This window comes from Taudactylus pleione, unplaced genomic scaffold (assembly GCF_031769625.1).
Source record: "Taudactylus pleione unplaced genomic scaffold, aTauple2 ptg000190l, whole genome shotgun sequence".
Lineage (NCBI taxonomy): Eukaryota > Metazoa > Chordata > Amphibia > Anura > Myobatrachidae > Taudactylus > Taudactylus pleione.
In genome coordinates, this window is record NW_028284592.1 from 1,668,107 (window position 1) to 1,684,201 (window position 16,095).

At 47.6% G+C, this 16,095-nt stretch overlaps 1 protein-coding gene across 1 annotated transcript in view; it reads right to left on the minus strand.

Moving 5' to 3' along the window:
- Positions 1-8,560, minus strand: part of JAK2 (Janus kinase 2) — a 251,653-nt gene extending 243,093 nt beyond the window's left edge. Inside the window, exon 1 of the mRNA XM_088476585.1 lies at positions 8,057-8,560. The gene's annotated coding sequence lies outside the window, so the exon portion shown is untranslated. The remainder of the gene's footprint in view (positions 1-8,056) is intronic.
- Between the last annotated feature and the right edge of the window lie 7,535 nt (positions 8,561-16,095).

Here is a 16,095-nt window from a genome sequence, read left to right on the forward strand (position 1 = left end):
AAAAGTTAATTCTATTATTTGAAATGCATAAGTAAAAAACATAAAAGGAAAATTTTAAATAATGAAAATATTGAAAATGTGAAAAAAAAATGAAAGATATAATTTAAGGAAAAACAAAGTGGTTGTGAAATCTACACCAATCAGCCATAACATTAAAACCTAATATTGTGTATGTCCCCCTCGTGCCGGCAAAACAACTCTGACCTGTAGAGGCATGGACACCACAAGACCTCTGAAGGTGTCCTGTAGTATCTGGGACCAAGGTGTAAACAGCAATTCTTTTAAGCCCCTTAAGTTGCGAGGTGGGTCCTCTCTTGGCTCAGACTTGATTGTCAAGCACAACCCACAGATGCTCATTCGGAATGAGATCTGGGGAATTTTGAGGCCAAGTCAACACCTTGAACTCTTTGTAATGTTCCTCACACTATTCTTGGACAATTTTTACAGTGTGGCAAAGCACATTATCCTGCTGAAAGAGGCCACTGCCATCAGGGAATACTGTTGCCATGAAGGGGTGTACTTGGACTGCAACAAGGTTTAGGTAGGTGGTACATGTCAAAGTAACATCCACATAAATGCCAGTACCCAAGGTTTCCCAACAGAACATTGCCCAGAGCATCACACTTGTCACGAATGGTGTCTGCGAGTTACCTCTCTCAGGTGGTGATCGGGATTCAACAGAGACCGGCATGACTGGAACCACAGATGACGTAGATAGCTCTATTTGCAAGATTTGTGTAGCAGTGAAAACTGCCTTTGATGATAAATGACAGGAACTAGGAGGAACCGGACTGGGACCGGCAGGAAGACTTGTTGAGTTGAACTGATGAACTAGGAACTTGACTCTGGACTGGAACTACGTACATAGAACTGATATGACAGGAACTTGACTCTAGACTGGAATAACGTGACAATGGCTGAAGGGAAATCAGGTAATGCTCAGATGAGGGTTAAAAGTATCGCGAGTGACGTCATGTCTACAGGCGGAAAGTTTCAGCCGTATTCAATTCTTGTGACTTTTCGCCAGTGCGGAAAGTCAATACAATGTACCCATCGAAAAAATTTTAGTCTCTGAATAGCCGGCGGAACAAACTGCAGAATTGCAGTTTTGGGGTGCAAAGGTGTGGAAAGCATTCTGCAACCTTTGGACAGACCCCCAAAGGATAACTGCGTAAAAAAAAAATATATATATACATACACACACATACAAAAAAAAGCACATTGAAAATGGGGGCGAAAAAGGTGGGGGTACAAACGCAAAAAACTAGCACTTAAAACTTGACTTAGCGATTTTTAACTATGATTGCACCCATTTTCAAGTACCCCAAATTTGGCAGGACTACTTATTTCCACACAAAAAAAAAAAAACTGTTTAATGCTATTCTTCACCACTTGTGCAAAGCCGCTATTTTGGAGCAATTGACAGCACTTAAGTACCTAAACTAGCTTCTGTAGGGCTAATTGGGGGCATCTACATTGATCCCCAATGTTTGTGTATCTTTTGGGGGGTGTAAGGCTGATTTCCCCAAATCTGCCAACACTTTTCGCCTCTTGAATTTCGCCGGGATGCGTTTTCACGCCCTTTGGAATTGAATACGGCGAATAGTGGGTACTGGCCCGATAAGTTTCCTCGGCTAAAACACGCGAAGTCGGTGAAAATTGCGGCATGCGAAAAAAGTATCGCAGGTGCAAAATTAATTGAATACGGCCCTTGGAGGGGAATTCAGTTAGACACGAAAAAAGTGAAAATTCAACGTCGGAATAGTTTTCGCACAATTTGCATGTTTTGGTGCGATATTTTCGTGTCTGGTCTATGCGCGCTTCCATTTTTCGCCCTATCATATCAGAAGCGATGCAAAAACGCATTAGTGTGAAAACTGGTTATGGTGAAACCAGCTAAAAGTACAGCACAGTTTGGGGAAATCTGACATAGGAAATCAATATAGAAGTGTAATAGTGGACCTAATAAAAGTATTTTGGAATTTTAATTGTGTTAAATGGCTGTCATATGAATATAAGTGTGGAAAAATTATTAAAAGCAATATTTATTGAGAAAGTAATTGCTGCAATTAAATTAGGGGTATGTATATTTTTGTGTCTTGAAAGGTTAAAAAAAATAAAAATAAAAAAAATACACCTGCTCCAACCACATGCAATGTTTAAAACACCTGTCCCATCCATACAGCCCCCCAAAATACCGGGCCAAGTACTATAAAGCCATTTTCCAACACTTTTTACATTTTGACCCCAAAAAGTTACTTGCTCTGAGATGGTGAAAACAGTTTGCCGGTTTTTGTCTATGGAGTTTATGCACATGCAGAAACTTCAGAAATGGGATTACACGATAAGCATTTTTGTGTGAAAACTTCGCACCTGCGAACACTTTCGCAGCTAACTGAAATTGGCCCTTAGTGGGAAATGCAATTGTTTTAAGCTCTACAATAATTAATGGGCGCCTGTCAGAGCAATTCAACCGTTATGGGTGCCCATTAAGTACTGCGCCTGTCGTGCCCAAAAGCAGTGTCTAAAATAGTGGTTAGGGCGCTCAAATTGCTGTTTGAGCGCCTAAACCACGGTCTCTTCGCACATTTCTTGCTTGCCACCTCAGGAGGCTGCGAGCATAAATGAATGCTGTCGTGGCACTTGCACCCGATCGGGGCTACAATTGAATTGTTTCATCGCTCATCCATTCATTACAGCCACAATAAAAACAATTGAATTCCCCTTTTAATAATCCTTTGTTTTAGTCTATTGGAGAGAGCCTTTGTTTTATCTGTATTAAGTTTGTATAATGAGGCTATTACATAGCCATGTAGGATATCATGGAGGACAGGCAATGAGGTCTTGGGACTGGTTACAACTACCAAAATGACCTCTGCAAATAAGCATAGTTTATGTTAGGTTTCCTATTTTAGTGTTTTTGATAGTGTCTGTTCTTCGTATTATCTGCGCCAGCGGTTCCTTAGCAAGTAAATATATGAGGAGACAACCTCACGGTTTTTATTAGTTATATCATAGCGGGATGAAATTAATTCTTTATAAAATACACATGTTGAGTACTATACATAATAGTAGTGTCTTCGCTAGGCTGTTTGAGCACGGTGCCACACCCTGCCCGTTTTTTTAAAAGAAAAAATGCACCCTGCCCTTTCCAAGAGCGCCATGAATTGCTAATTGCAATTCAAACAGCGAGGAGTGCAGCTTAGCTGGGGAGGCAATCAGTCCTGGAAGCCCATGACACCAGTTATCCTCTCAAATCTCGGATTCACGAAGTACCTTGGGCAGCTCTTTTGTTCACTGCGAGTGTCGTACTTGAGAGTAGCTCCACGTGGACAGCATTCAGGATCCTGCTAAACCAAAATGTTGCCGTTAAAAATTAAAATGTGCCCTCCTCAGTGATCAGCACCCCATCCGAAAAAAATCCTATAGTGAACTCCAAGTAGTACCAACTGTAGGAACAAACTGAACTCAAAATTTGTTAGACACTTAGTGGCATATCCAGGGCCGTACCTAGGGTGGTGCGAACTGTGCCACGGCAGGGGGCGCTGTTGGGGCCTGTTAAATTTCTGTTTTTTATCATTCTCACTTGTAGCTTCCTCTTCTTTTATCCCCAGCATCTCCTGGCCACCCCTGGCACTTCCCCATGAGGTCATGGCCCAGTTTCGAGTGCATGACTTATGTCCCTATTTGAAAAATAGGGGAGGTGCCATTGTTCTTTCTGGCACAGGGCACCAAAAAGTCTAGTTACGGCTCTGGGCATGTCCATTTAGCAGTGTGGTTTGATAACATTTGACAGTCGATATCTATTCAATCAGGTCATGTATTACCACGCACAATGCTGATTTTTAGGAAAGATCTGCAATAAATGCATCCTATAGGGTTTTGCGTGCAGGGAAACCCATAGGTTCCAGCATTTTAAGCAAAATATATGAGTTACAGCGCATTACCCCAGGGCAGAATTGAATGGCTCTGGGCGTGAAACCTGGACCTTAACCCTGCACCTAATTGAATATGCCCCTTATTATACAGTATATCCTCAGTGAAGCAAATTGAACATCTTTTCCATGTCTAATGCTGGGCACGCACGTCCAGATAGAATGTCTGTCGGTCTGACAGGCATTTTATCTGGCAGCATGCCAGCCGCAGATGTCCGCAGCATACACTGTGAGATTACTCACACAGTGTATTAGCCGACATCTGTGCTCCGCCCCCAGGGGAGGAGACATTTCCCTGTTCCTTCCATGGGAAGGAACACAGGAAATATCTGACTGTCGGCCACGGCTGGGCATACACTGCCCGATGCGGCCAACAGTTTACACCATAAATATCGCATCGGACGGGCATACTGGACAAAACAGCATGCCGACTGAGCAATATTTAACACTCGGTCGACCGCACACACACGCTACAATTACCGGGGCGATCTGTGGATATCGGGCGGATCGCCCCAATAATTGTAGCGTGTATGGCCAGCTTAAGGATAATAGGATCAGGTATATGGATTTTGTTAAATGTTAAATTACAACATTGAACACATCTGGTATTATCTGGGGCTCCTCTGTCTTTCACAAGCAAAACCTGATCCTGGATGACTATGCTAGGGATAGCCTACTAGCTTATTGAGATTGCAGTTTAGCAGTGCAATTGGATGATAGTCCTAGCAATATAGTAATGATTTGAGCTTCCAATATCTCTTTAATTACTCCAGCTCCTTCAATGAAAGTCTTGTTAATATATGAGTCTCAAGTTCTGTAGTCATGGAATATATATATTATTAGAATACCCATCAGAACCAGGCACTTTAGAGGTTAGTTTTAAGGGAGATACAAATGATTTTATAGTCTGCTGCAAGTTGGTGTATAATATGGTCTAGATGGAATGGGATTGAAATACCGATCTAGACTATATACCAGCTGTTTTCAACCGGTGTGCCGAGGTAAAAAAATTTTTTTCACTTCTAACAAATAAAAAACAACAATTAAATGGCGCAAGGATAATAGCTGTTAGGTAACTGACATGCTATAGATATATCGATTTCCTAGTGCAAGATAAGGGCTTTTATTTACTAAAGTGTGGGTTTTAGAAGTTGAGATGTTGCCCATTGCAACCAGATTCTAGCCATTATCTTCTAGAAGTTGCCAAATAAATAAGTAGTCTCTGATTGGTTGCTATGGGCAACAACTCCACTTCTAAAACCAACACTTTAGTAAAATATACACCCAAGGCTTAATACGCCATGCAGCATGAGGCACCTGGCGCGAATGAGCGGCGCCATGAAGTGTACCAACTTTATAAATTTGCACCTTATCCACACCACGGATGCAGTGAAACACCACTCAATCTGTATCAGAGACACCGGCTGCAACTTTAACTGTACAGTAGTTTTAAATATGTACCAAAGCGACGGATGAAGCACAACAGAAAAAAAAAGCCACGGCTGCTGGAACATAGAACTTCATATACAGATTCAGACTCATTCACACACAGATGTACAAATTCCACATATCATACTAATCAGTGCAGTCTTGTTAAAATGGTTTTGTTGCAGCAGATTGCGACTAAATAAACATGTATTTTAGCAAAAAAGATGCTCGGTCACACGGGACCTGGCACACTGAGAAGGGTCATTTGGGGCATTACTGTGGCAATCATGCTTGAGGACACATCTGTATATAGCATTTGCTGTACGGTGACAAATACTTTTATCTCCTGGACAAATCTATCCTTAGTCTGACAAAGTGGAATAGTGTTGCTGAAATTAACATTTATGGGTCTGATGCACACAACGATTTTGTAACCAACGATTTTCTGTCAGATTTTCCCTTGAAAAAGTGAACGATTTTTTGAAGTGTAATGAACGATTTTTTGAACGATGAACGAATAATGTTCCTTCCCTTAATAAAAATCATCATGTTGGACAGTCTGAAATGGACGATGAACAATAACTACAAACGGGAGTGCGCATTTGTGATTATCGTTCATCGTTATAACTCATAAACTGAACGATTTTTTTGAACAATTTAACATTAACGACGTCATTATCGACAAAGCGCTCAAAAAATCGTTACGTGTGTATGCACCTTAAGTCATAAAGAAATTATGCACGCAAAACTAACATTTCTGTCCATATGCAGAGCTTGGGATGCGTTCCAGTTGGAAACAGTAGCTTAAGTATCTACTTTACATCAGGAACTTACTTCTTAAAAAATATACTTAAACACTACACAAAAGCATAAACTATGTCCGAGTGATAAAAGATCTTCAACCATCGTCAGTAATGCGATCACAAACCATCAATCACAAATGGTTCTCTAGTGCCAGTGACAGTCACCTTCATCCTCCGGTATGGTTGCTGCTATATACTATGTTGAGAAAGGACCTCTGTGACATATCAACCACGTGACTGCTGCAGGCGGGCTGGACCGCTCCTGTGTTACCATCCACGTGGGCATAGAGGGGGAATAAATTTTTGTGGCGAGCATAGCGAGCCACCATGCCCGAAGCGTAGCGAGCCCGCGAGGGGACACTTTTGGTCCCCTGTTAGCATCCCCACCCCTGCCCCTTTGATGCCGGGTCACGTGGGTGTAACGTCACAGGTCCATTAGAGCTTTCTAGTCTAGACCTAACCCTCCAGTATCTGCAACTGCCTCTGATCACCAGCAAATAATATGGCTTCCCAAGGTGTATAATTTTTTTTATGGTTGCATGTGTTGGCAATTGTGAAATACAACCAGATCAGTGCTATTTGGGCTTGCCTGTGTGATGAAATCTCTCAGAGAAGCAATCTTTCTATAAGCCAGTCTGTCTGGCCAACATACAGTAATAATGACCACTGCATTTTGCCTTTATATTTCACTGCACACAATATGTATAGTTCTGCTAAACATGAATGTCTTAAGTAATTTTGTTACTACCACACTTTTCATTTAGCATAGCAAAAATAAAGATTTCCAATGTTCCTCTTCCAATTGTGGAGAGTAGCACAATAGCATATATAGTACCTATTCCATCTTTGTAAGTTCAGCTCTATCATTGTATTATGCAAGATAAACATAAATATACTATAGTGCCCCCTAGTGAAAACTAGATCGATTCAAAGTTTCAGCACTTGGAGTAACATCAAGGCATTTATACATTCTGCATAGCTACTAATTTCAGGTCATTTCAAAATATTGCAGATTAAACAAAAGTAACAAACGCTATAATAAAATCAGTTTTGCAGTAGTCTGGTTATGTTTACAATTTAAATCCTACCGACTTGAAAAGTGATAGGTTAATTATTGATACTTCTATGTGCATAGAGTTGAATTTACTGTGTGTGTGTATAATATATATATATATATATATATATATATATATATATATATATATATATATATATATATATACATACACACACACACACACACACACACACACACACACACACACACACAAAAAGCCCTTTACAACTGTGATAACAAAAAGATACAATACCCCCCATACTGTCAATGCAGTAGAACTGTTTAACCAGTTGCATGAACGATGATGAATGTTTGCTGTTGAAGGAATAATAGGAGGAATAGAAATGAAAATGAAAGTTTTAATGGCATTTGCATTTAGAGTCGATGAAGAGGATTCGAAAGACAGTAACACGTAATAAAGGGCATTAATACATATTTATTAAGATCTGACGTGGGGGACTCTCAGGAAAGAAAGGGCAGCCATGGCATCCACATCACTTGGCAGCACCCTAGGGTTCACAGCTGGCACCTGAATCGGACATGGTCTACCCCTGGGAGCACGCTGGACGAAGCATTACAAATAAAAAGCTGACACTTATCAAGTGACCCACAAGAAGTAGACAATGGTCTCTCCCTGCTGTTTACACACAGCAAGGTCAATCTGTGGGTATATGTCGTATACTGCTGCATGTGACAAGCACTTGTGTTTACATACAGAAGCACAAATACATGCAAGGACGCACATATCCACCACAATGTATGTATGCCCGTCACTCACACACTCACGTAGCTACTACAGGAAGCGCCAGTGTATCATGATGCAAATTACTCACCTCCACCATGGAATTCAGCGGCACTTCCCCATAAGTCCCTTATTATGTCCCGGCGGCAGTCTCACCCCCATGCCGTGTGCGCGCAGTCTTCTCAGGTGTGAGGGGCAGTTATCTTATCTCCCCCGGGCGCTGATGCTGGATCTGGGGGCTCTGTGCTCCGGTGCGAGAGCCTGAGGGGGTGTGGTGCGGTTACTGACGCAGGGGGGAATCTCCGCCCTCCTAGATGAGGACCAGCACCCGCTGCAACAGCCGCCCTCCGTCACGCACACACGTACCGGGCGGGCGCAGCTGCAGGCGGCTCTGGCAGAGCTGCTAGCTGGGCTGTGTATTGGTGTCACTGTCACAGACCCAGCTACACCCCCTCTCGTACTTGCAGTTCCGGGGTGGAGGAGCGCAGCCTATTGGCCGCCCGGATTAGCGCTGCGGTGTACACACAGGGGCTGAGGGACGTCGCACATCAGACTGCTGCACAAATTAGGGCACAATAATTCACGCAAGCATAGGCTGTAGTGCCAGAGCCCCGACCGGATACACCGTGCGCACTATGCAGCAGCCTCACTCCCACTTCTGTGCTAGCGGCCAATTGTGCGCCACCTCTCATGCACCTTTGGTTAGCAGAATGTCATCTGAATTATGATTGGCTGGTGCCAGATCCGATGCTGTTCTATGTGTAGATACAAATGATAAGAGGATCATGATGAGCATAGCATACAAATGCAACAGCATTTCCCCAGTTTCATTAAAATTGATAAACTTCAGCCATTTAACAACAACAAACAAGTATATCTTTTTTCATTGTTGAGTTGTAAAATATGACATCCTATAATAATCCATCATGCTAGTGTACTATAGGATTAATCACTATACTGAAGTCCTTATTTTGCACTCCAAACATACATATAAACATTTCAATGTGTATATGCTGCGTCACATGTATCACCAGATTCCTCCAATTTATTTCTGCATAGGTAAACAAATGTTTATACTTATGCCTAACAGGCCCTAACTACAGCACAGAGATACACATTGACAGTGTATGCAGCAAATGTACAAGTTTCTTTAACCCTTACTTGTCAACTTTACTATATAAAATGCAGGGACGTGCAGTCAGGGTATGCAGAACCTCCCCTGTCATACTCCTGAGATTTGACATAAAAATGATTAGAATAATACAAATAAGATATTTATAACTTATAAACATCTTCTTTGTTTATTGTAGTCATTTTTATAGTTAACACTCACCAGGGGCGTAGTAAGAGAGGAGGGGGCCTGTGTACATTCCCCTTCCGGGGAACCCTCCTTCCTAGTGGCCGCCAGTGCACTGACAGCAGCAGTAGACTTTTGGCACAAGTCTGTGCCTGGAGTCTACTGCGCAGGTCACCGGGAAAATGGTGCGGCAGCCATTATACCAGCGATTTCCCTACTGCGCATGCGCAAAACACCAGGACATTTTACTTGTGTTTTATGTAGCGCTGCTCCAGCCAACGTGGGACTTCGGAGAGGTAAGTATTAAAAAGTATGGGTGCAGTGTGGGCCACCCTGGACCAAGGGGCCTGTGTGCACTGCTCATCCTGCACCCATTATAAATATGCCCTTGACACTCACCAGCTCTGTGGAGTTCCCTGGGACTGCAGGGAGATGAGGCAGAAACAGCTCAGCCTCACTTCTGTATAGTCATACACTGCTTGTAGAGCTGGGAGTGGGGCCACTCCACGGACAGAAAGAGCCAATAGAGGCATGCCTCTGAGTATGGGGGCGTGCCTTGAGCTCTGATGGACACAGCTGCAGTGGTACTAAGGAGATGGCGCCCTTACAGCTTGGCGCCATACACGGTTGCGTACCTAATGTAATGGGCTGGCCGTCCCTGTATAAACCAATGTGTTTATTGTGCAAACAACATTTTGATTCAGTATGATTCTCTTTCAAGCTCAACCAATTCATATACACTACCGTTCAAAAGTTTGGGGTCACTTAGAAATGTCCTTATTTTTGAAAGAAAAGCACTGTTTTTTTTCAATGAAGATAACATTAAATTAATCAGAAATACACTCTATACATTGTTAATGTGGTAAATGCCTATACTATCTGCAAACATCTGTTTTTTTAAAGGAATATCTACATAGGTGTATAGAGGCCCATTTCCAGCAACCATCACTCCAGTGTTCTATAAGGTATGATTTCTCATATTGTTGTTTCTTTCACACCCTAGATGACAAGGCCATTCCGGCCTTGAAATGTCGGCTGAATATATATGCACTTTATGCTCTAACACAAGTCAGAATGAGTGCCGCCTTCTTCTACTACGAGGAGACCTGATTAGTATATTACCCCCTATAGAAAGGCACCACGGCATAAGGCTTTATTACCAGGAGTGCCCATCTACATGATACTGAATATTTCAGGGGTGCATATCCTGTACCCCTGTTAAGAGTTGTGGCACCTGGATCTGTGGAGATATATTATGATTTTCTACTTCAGGGTCCATAGGGTATCCACAGGATACCTTGGGGTATAGGTGTGACGTCAGTCATCGGGCACCATAGAGTTAAGCTTTCAGCCTCCCAGGATGCACTAGGGTCCCCCTCCTATACCCCGCCCCCGAGCCAAGGCACCTCAGTTTCGTTTGGTGCCCGGCCGGAGTCGGGTGCACCTGTTGGAGTGGGGGCTAGAAGAGCCCCTGAAGCTTTTTCTTCATGCAGCTGTGGCTGCACATCTGGATGAACAGCATGGACAGTCAGTCCTGACGTCCATGCTGTCTTCCCTACACCCCCGCCGGTACCAGAACGCCGGTACCGATCCGGGGATGCTGGTGAGCATCTGGGGTCACAGCTAGCGGTGACCCCAGATGTTCCGGCCCATGGCCGGATTCAAGGGGGACAGCAGGTAAGCAGCGGGGTCCCGCTGTGGGTCCCTGCTGTTACAGAGTCCCCAGGCAGGGGGCTCCCTGGGGACTGGCTGCAGCGTGGAGCCAGGTATTGAACCTGCGCTTCCACTACCCCCTGGGACAGCGGACCGCAGCAGAGCGGTAGCGCTGCAGCGTCCCGGGGGTTAAATGCATGCCAGGGGAGCGCGCCTTCCCTGTCTCACAGCCGGCGCCTCCCCCGCTGCACACAGCCCTCTCTGCACACTGCCGACTGGTCCTGTAGCAGCGCTCCTCCCCCAGGCCAGCCTCCTCTCTGCTCCTCGGCGGCCATCTTTCCAACGCATGGTGAACGCTGCTGGAAGCACTGGACGGAAGCATCGTGGTCTGGGTCCCCCCGCATACCTCTCCTCCGATTTGGGTCAGGTCTTTGTATGCTGCGCTGTGTCCTACCAGGCCCTGTGTCTGCGTAGTTGAGTGATACCTTGGGGTATAGGTGTGACGTCAGACATCGGGCTCCATAGAGTTAAGCTTTCAGCCTCCCAGGATGCACTAGGGTCCCCCTCCTATACCCCGCCCCCGAGCCAAGGCACCTCAGATTCGTTTGGTGCCCGGCCGGAGTCGGGTGCACCTGTTGGAGTGGGGGCTAGAAGAGCCCCTGAAGCTTTTTCTTCATGCAGCTGTGGTTGCACATCTGGATGAACAGCATGGACAGTCAGTCCTGACGTCCATGCTGTCTTCCCTACACCCTCGCCGGTACCAGAACGCCGGTACCGATCCGGGGATGCTGGTGAGCATCTGGGGTCACAGCTAGTGGTGACCCCAGATGTTCCGGACCATGGCCGGATTCAAGGGTGACAGCAGGTAAGCAGCGGGGTCCCGCGGTGGGTCCCCGCTGTTACATGGTCCAGAGTCCCCAGGCAGGGGGCTCCCTGGGGACTGGCTGCAGCGTGGAGCCAGGTATTGAACCTGCGCTTCCACTACCCCCTGGGACAGCGGACTGCAGCAGAGCGGTAGCGCTGCGGCGTCCCGGGGGTTAAATGCATGCCAGGGGAGTGCGCCTTCCCTGTCTCACAGCCGGCGCCTCCCCCGCTGCACACAGCTCTCTCTGCACACTGCCGACTGGTCCTGTAGCAGCGCTCCACCCCCAGGCCAGCCTCCTCTCTGCTCCTCGGCGGCCATCTTTCCAACGCATGGTGAACGCTGCTGGAAGCACTGGACGGAAGCATCGTGGTCTGGGTCCCCCCGCATACCTCTCCTCCGATTTGGGTCAGGTTTGTGTATGCTGCGCTGTGTCCTACCAGGCCCTGTGTCTGCGTAGTTGAGTGATCAGCGCTGTTAGTGCAGGAATTGATTTTTCTTTGCATTGTATGTGACTGTGCTAGCGCTGCTGCCTGTAACTTTTCTTCTAACTGTCAGCTTTATTACTGTCCCTGTCCTTTCTGCTAAGCCCTTGCGGTGCGGTGCTGCAGGGTGCTCTCTCGCCTATTTAATATATAATTGGTGAGAGGGGTCACATACTTGGTGCCATCATGTCTGAAAGTGATTTTCCTCTCCGCCTACAGTGTACTACGTGTAAAGTACCATTAGCGGAGGGGGAGGGTAGCGCGGAGGGCCTCTGCCGGCAGTGTTTGTCTATGGCGCGGCCTATTACGGTTACAGCACCGATACAGGAGCCGCCCTGGGCTTGTTTCGCTCAGGCGCTTACAACCTTAGTGGGCCAGTTAGCTCCGCAGCCCGCGTTTACGCCGATGGGTTTGTCCCAGCAGTCAGTGGTGTTGTCACCCATGCAGGGTTTCCCACGACAATTGGTGGTACCCCACAGTCTCCCTATTTCCCCGCTCCCGGTTTCTCAGGAGCAGGCGTGGGTTAACTCCCTGAAGAGTTCTGTACAGCACTTGTTGGATGTGTTGCAAGGGGAGTCTGTGATGCGGCCACATAAACGGCCGGTGGCGTCTCTGTCGGCTCCTTATGAGGATGACGAGGGGACGTCTGATGATGGGGAGATTCTGGATCCTTACGATCAGGAACCTCTCCATACTAAGGACGCTGACGCTAAGTCCAAGGTATATATTCCTGGACTTATTCGGACAGTCCGCACAGCCTTGGTGATTGAGAACGAAGTTCCCCCAGCGGCAAAATCCATGTATGCCTTTTTTAAAGATGTGAAGGGCGATGCCACAGTCTTTCCTCTTTCGGGTCAGTTAGTGGACCATTTAGTGGAGGCGTTGAAACAGCCTGGCAAAAGATACCAGCCGCAGAGGCGCCTGGCAGTGGCTTATCCGTTCGCGGATAATTATTTTGCAAAGTGGGTATCCCCTCCACAGGTGGATTCTCACGTGACCCGTCTTGTCCGTAGTGCCACATTGCCGATGCCATCCATGTCCTCCCTTAAGGATGCTACGGTCAGCAAGGTGGAGATCTGCCTGAAGTCCGCTTATTCCCTTGCGGGGGGGGCAGCAAGGCCGGCTATGGCCATTTGCTGGGTTGCCAGAGCAATGGAGCGCTGGGCAGATTCATTAGAGGCGTCTTTTGATTCCGACTGTCCGGCCGAACAGGCGGAGTTGATTGGTAATCTCCGTGATTCGGCCACTTATATCAACGAGGCGGCCTTAGACATTAGTACTCTGGTGTCTAGAATTTCTTCAGCAGCGGTGGCTGCTCGTCGCACCTTGTGGCTGCGATCCTGGAAGGCGGATGCAGATTCCAAGAAGGGTTTGGAGGTGTTGCCATTTACCGGAGAAGTTCTCTTCGGTCCGGATCTGGACAAGATTGTGGCCACGCTGGCGGCAGCCAAATCAGCTTGTCTCCCGTCGGCCGCTGCTCCTTCTGGTTCTGGACCATCGTCCTTTTGGTCTTATAGGGCCCAGGGCAGGCCAAAACCACAGTCTTTTCCTCGACAGGCTGGCCCTAAGAAATCGGCCAAGCCCCGGAAGCAGGCATGGAGTACCAGACGTCCGGCCAATAAGCCAGATGACAAGCCTGCGGCCTGACGGTCCGGGCCTCCCTTTGGGGGATCCCAAAATGGGAGGCCGCCTGCTGCAGTTCGCCCAGTGTTGGTCGGTCACTACGACAGACACTTGGGTTCTCGAGGTGGTCTCCCACGGGTACGCCCTCTTTCCGGCACAGACCCCCGGCTCGATTCTTCACCACGGGTCTACCATCAGACCGGAACAAGGCTACGGAGCTGCGGAAGGTATTGCACACTATGCTCCAGGCTGGAGTAATAGTGCCTGTTCCATTCTCCCAGAGGGGCCAGGGTTTCTATTCAAATCTTTTTGTGGTACAGAAACCCAATGGGTCGTAACGTCCGATTCTCAACCTCAAAGCTCTCAACAAGTCTTTGCGGGTACCGAAGTTTCGGATGGAGACCCTACGGTCCATCATTCTGGCGCTGGAACCTGGGGACTACATGGTGTCATTGGACATACAGGACGCTTACCTGCATGTCCCTATTCTTTTGCGCCATCAGCAGTTCCTCAGGTTTGCAATCCGCAGCGACCACTTTCAGTTCCGGGCGTTACCTTTTGGCCTGGCGACAGCACCACGTGTGTTCACCAAGGTGATGGCGGTCATGGCGGCTTCTCTGCGGCTGCAGGGAGTCCGCATGTTGTCGTACTTGGACGACCTTTTATTGGTGGCGGGATCTCCAGAGCTCCTTCTACGCCACTTGGACCTGACCATTGCGCTACTGCAACAGCACGGCTGGCTAATCAACTGGCAGAAGTCCACTCTAATCCCGTCTCGGCGGATTCTGCACCTCGGAGCCTTATTGGACTCGGAACAGCAAAGGATCTTCGTCACGGGGAAAAAGATCTCTGCTTTACAGTCGAGGGTGCGCAGTTGTCTGCACAGCCGCTGGGTGTCTCTACACTCGGCGATGAGGTTACTGGGCTCCATGGTGTCGGTGTTCGACATGGTGGAATATGCCCAGTTTCACTCCAGACCTCTGCAGCACCTGATCCTGTCCAAGTGGAACGGGCTGCCTCAGTCTCTGAAGTCCCAGACGATTGTGCTCACCCCGGAGGTTCGCCTGTCCCTTACCTGGTGGTTACAGACGACCCATCTCAGCAAGGGACGTCCGTTCTGGGTTCCAAATTGAGTCCTGTTGACAACGGACGCCAGTCTTCGGGGCTGGGGAGCAGTTTTGGGTCCACACTTGTTCCAGGGCAGGTGGACGCCGACAGAAGCGGAGCTTCCAGTCAATATCTTGGAACTCCGTGCGGTCTTCAATGCTCTCCAGCAGGCACATCGGGTTCTCCAGGGTTGTCCGGTACAGGTCCAGTCGGACAACGCTACCACCGTGGCCTACATAAACAGGCAAGGAGGAACCCGAAGTCGGGCGGCTCTCGTGGAGGTCTCTTGGATCCTGGTATGGGCGGAGCGCAATCTTCCGGCCATATCAGCGGTCTTCATTCCGGGAGGGCTAAATTGGGAGGCGGACTTTCTAAGTCTCCAGGATGTTCATCCGGGGGAATGGTCCCTGCACCCGGACGTTTTTCAACTGCTGGTGGACAGATGGGGTCTTCCAGAGATCGACCTCATGGCGTCCCGGCACAACAACAAGTTGCCGGTGTACGGGTCTCACACAAGAGACGAAGGGGCGTCTCTGGTGGATGCTCTGTCCGTCCGGTGGACGTTCCGGTTCGCATACCTGTTCCCTCCGATCTCCCTTCTTCCATGGGTAATCCGGAAATTCAAACAGGAAGGAGGGACGCTCCTGTTGATAGCTCCCGCGTGGCCCAGACGGCACTGGTTCTCAGACCTTCAGGGTCTGTCCGTGGACAGTCCTCTGCGGTTGCCGCTACGACCGGACCTTCTGTCACAGGGTCCTTGTCTTCACCCGGACCTGACTCGGCTGTCTTTGACGGCGTGGCTGTTGAGACAGCCATGCTGAGGTCCAGGGGGTTTTCCAGTTCTGTAGTGCGTACCATGTTACGAGCTCGGAAACCGTCTTCCGCGAGGATATACCATCGCGTGTGGCATACGTTCTTCCAGTGGTGTCGACCGAGAGGTTATGCACCGCGGGAGTTTCGTCTGTCTCGGATACTCGCTTTCCTACAAGCGGGACTAGATCATGGGCTTCGCCTTGCTTCTTTGAAGGTACAGGTTTCGGCCCTGTCTGTCTGGTTTCACCGTAGGATTGCTACAATCCCGGATGTGCGTACCTTTATGCAAG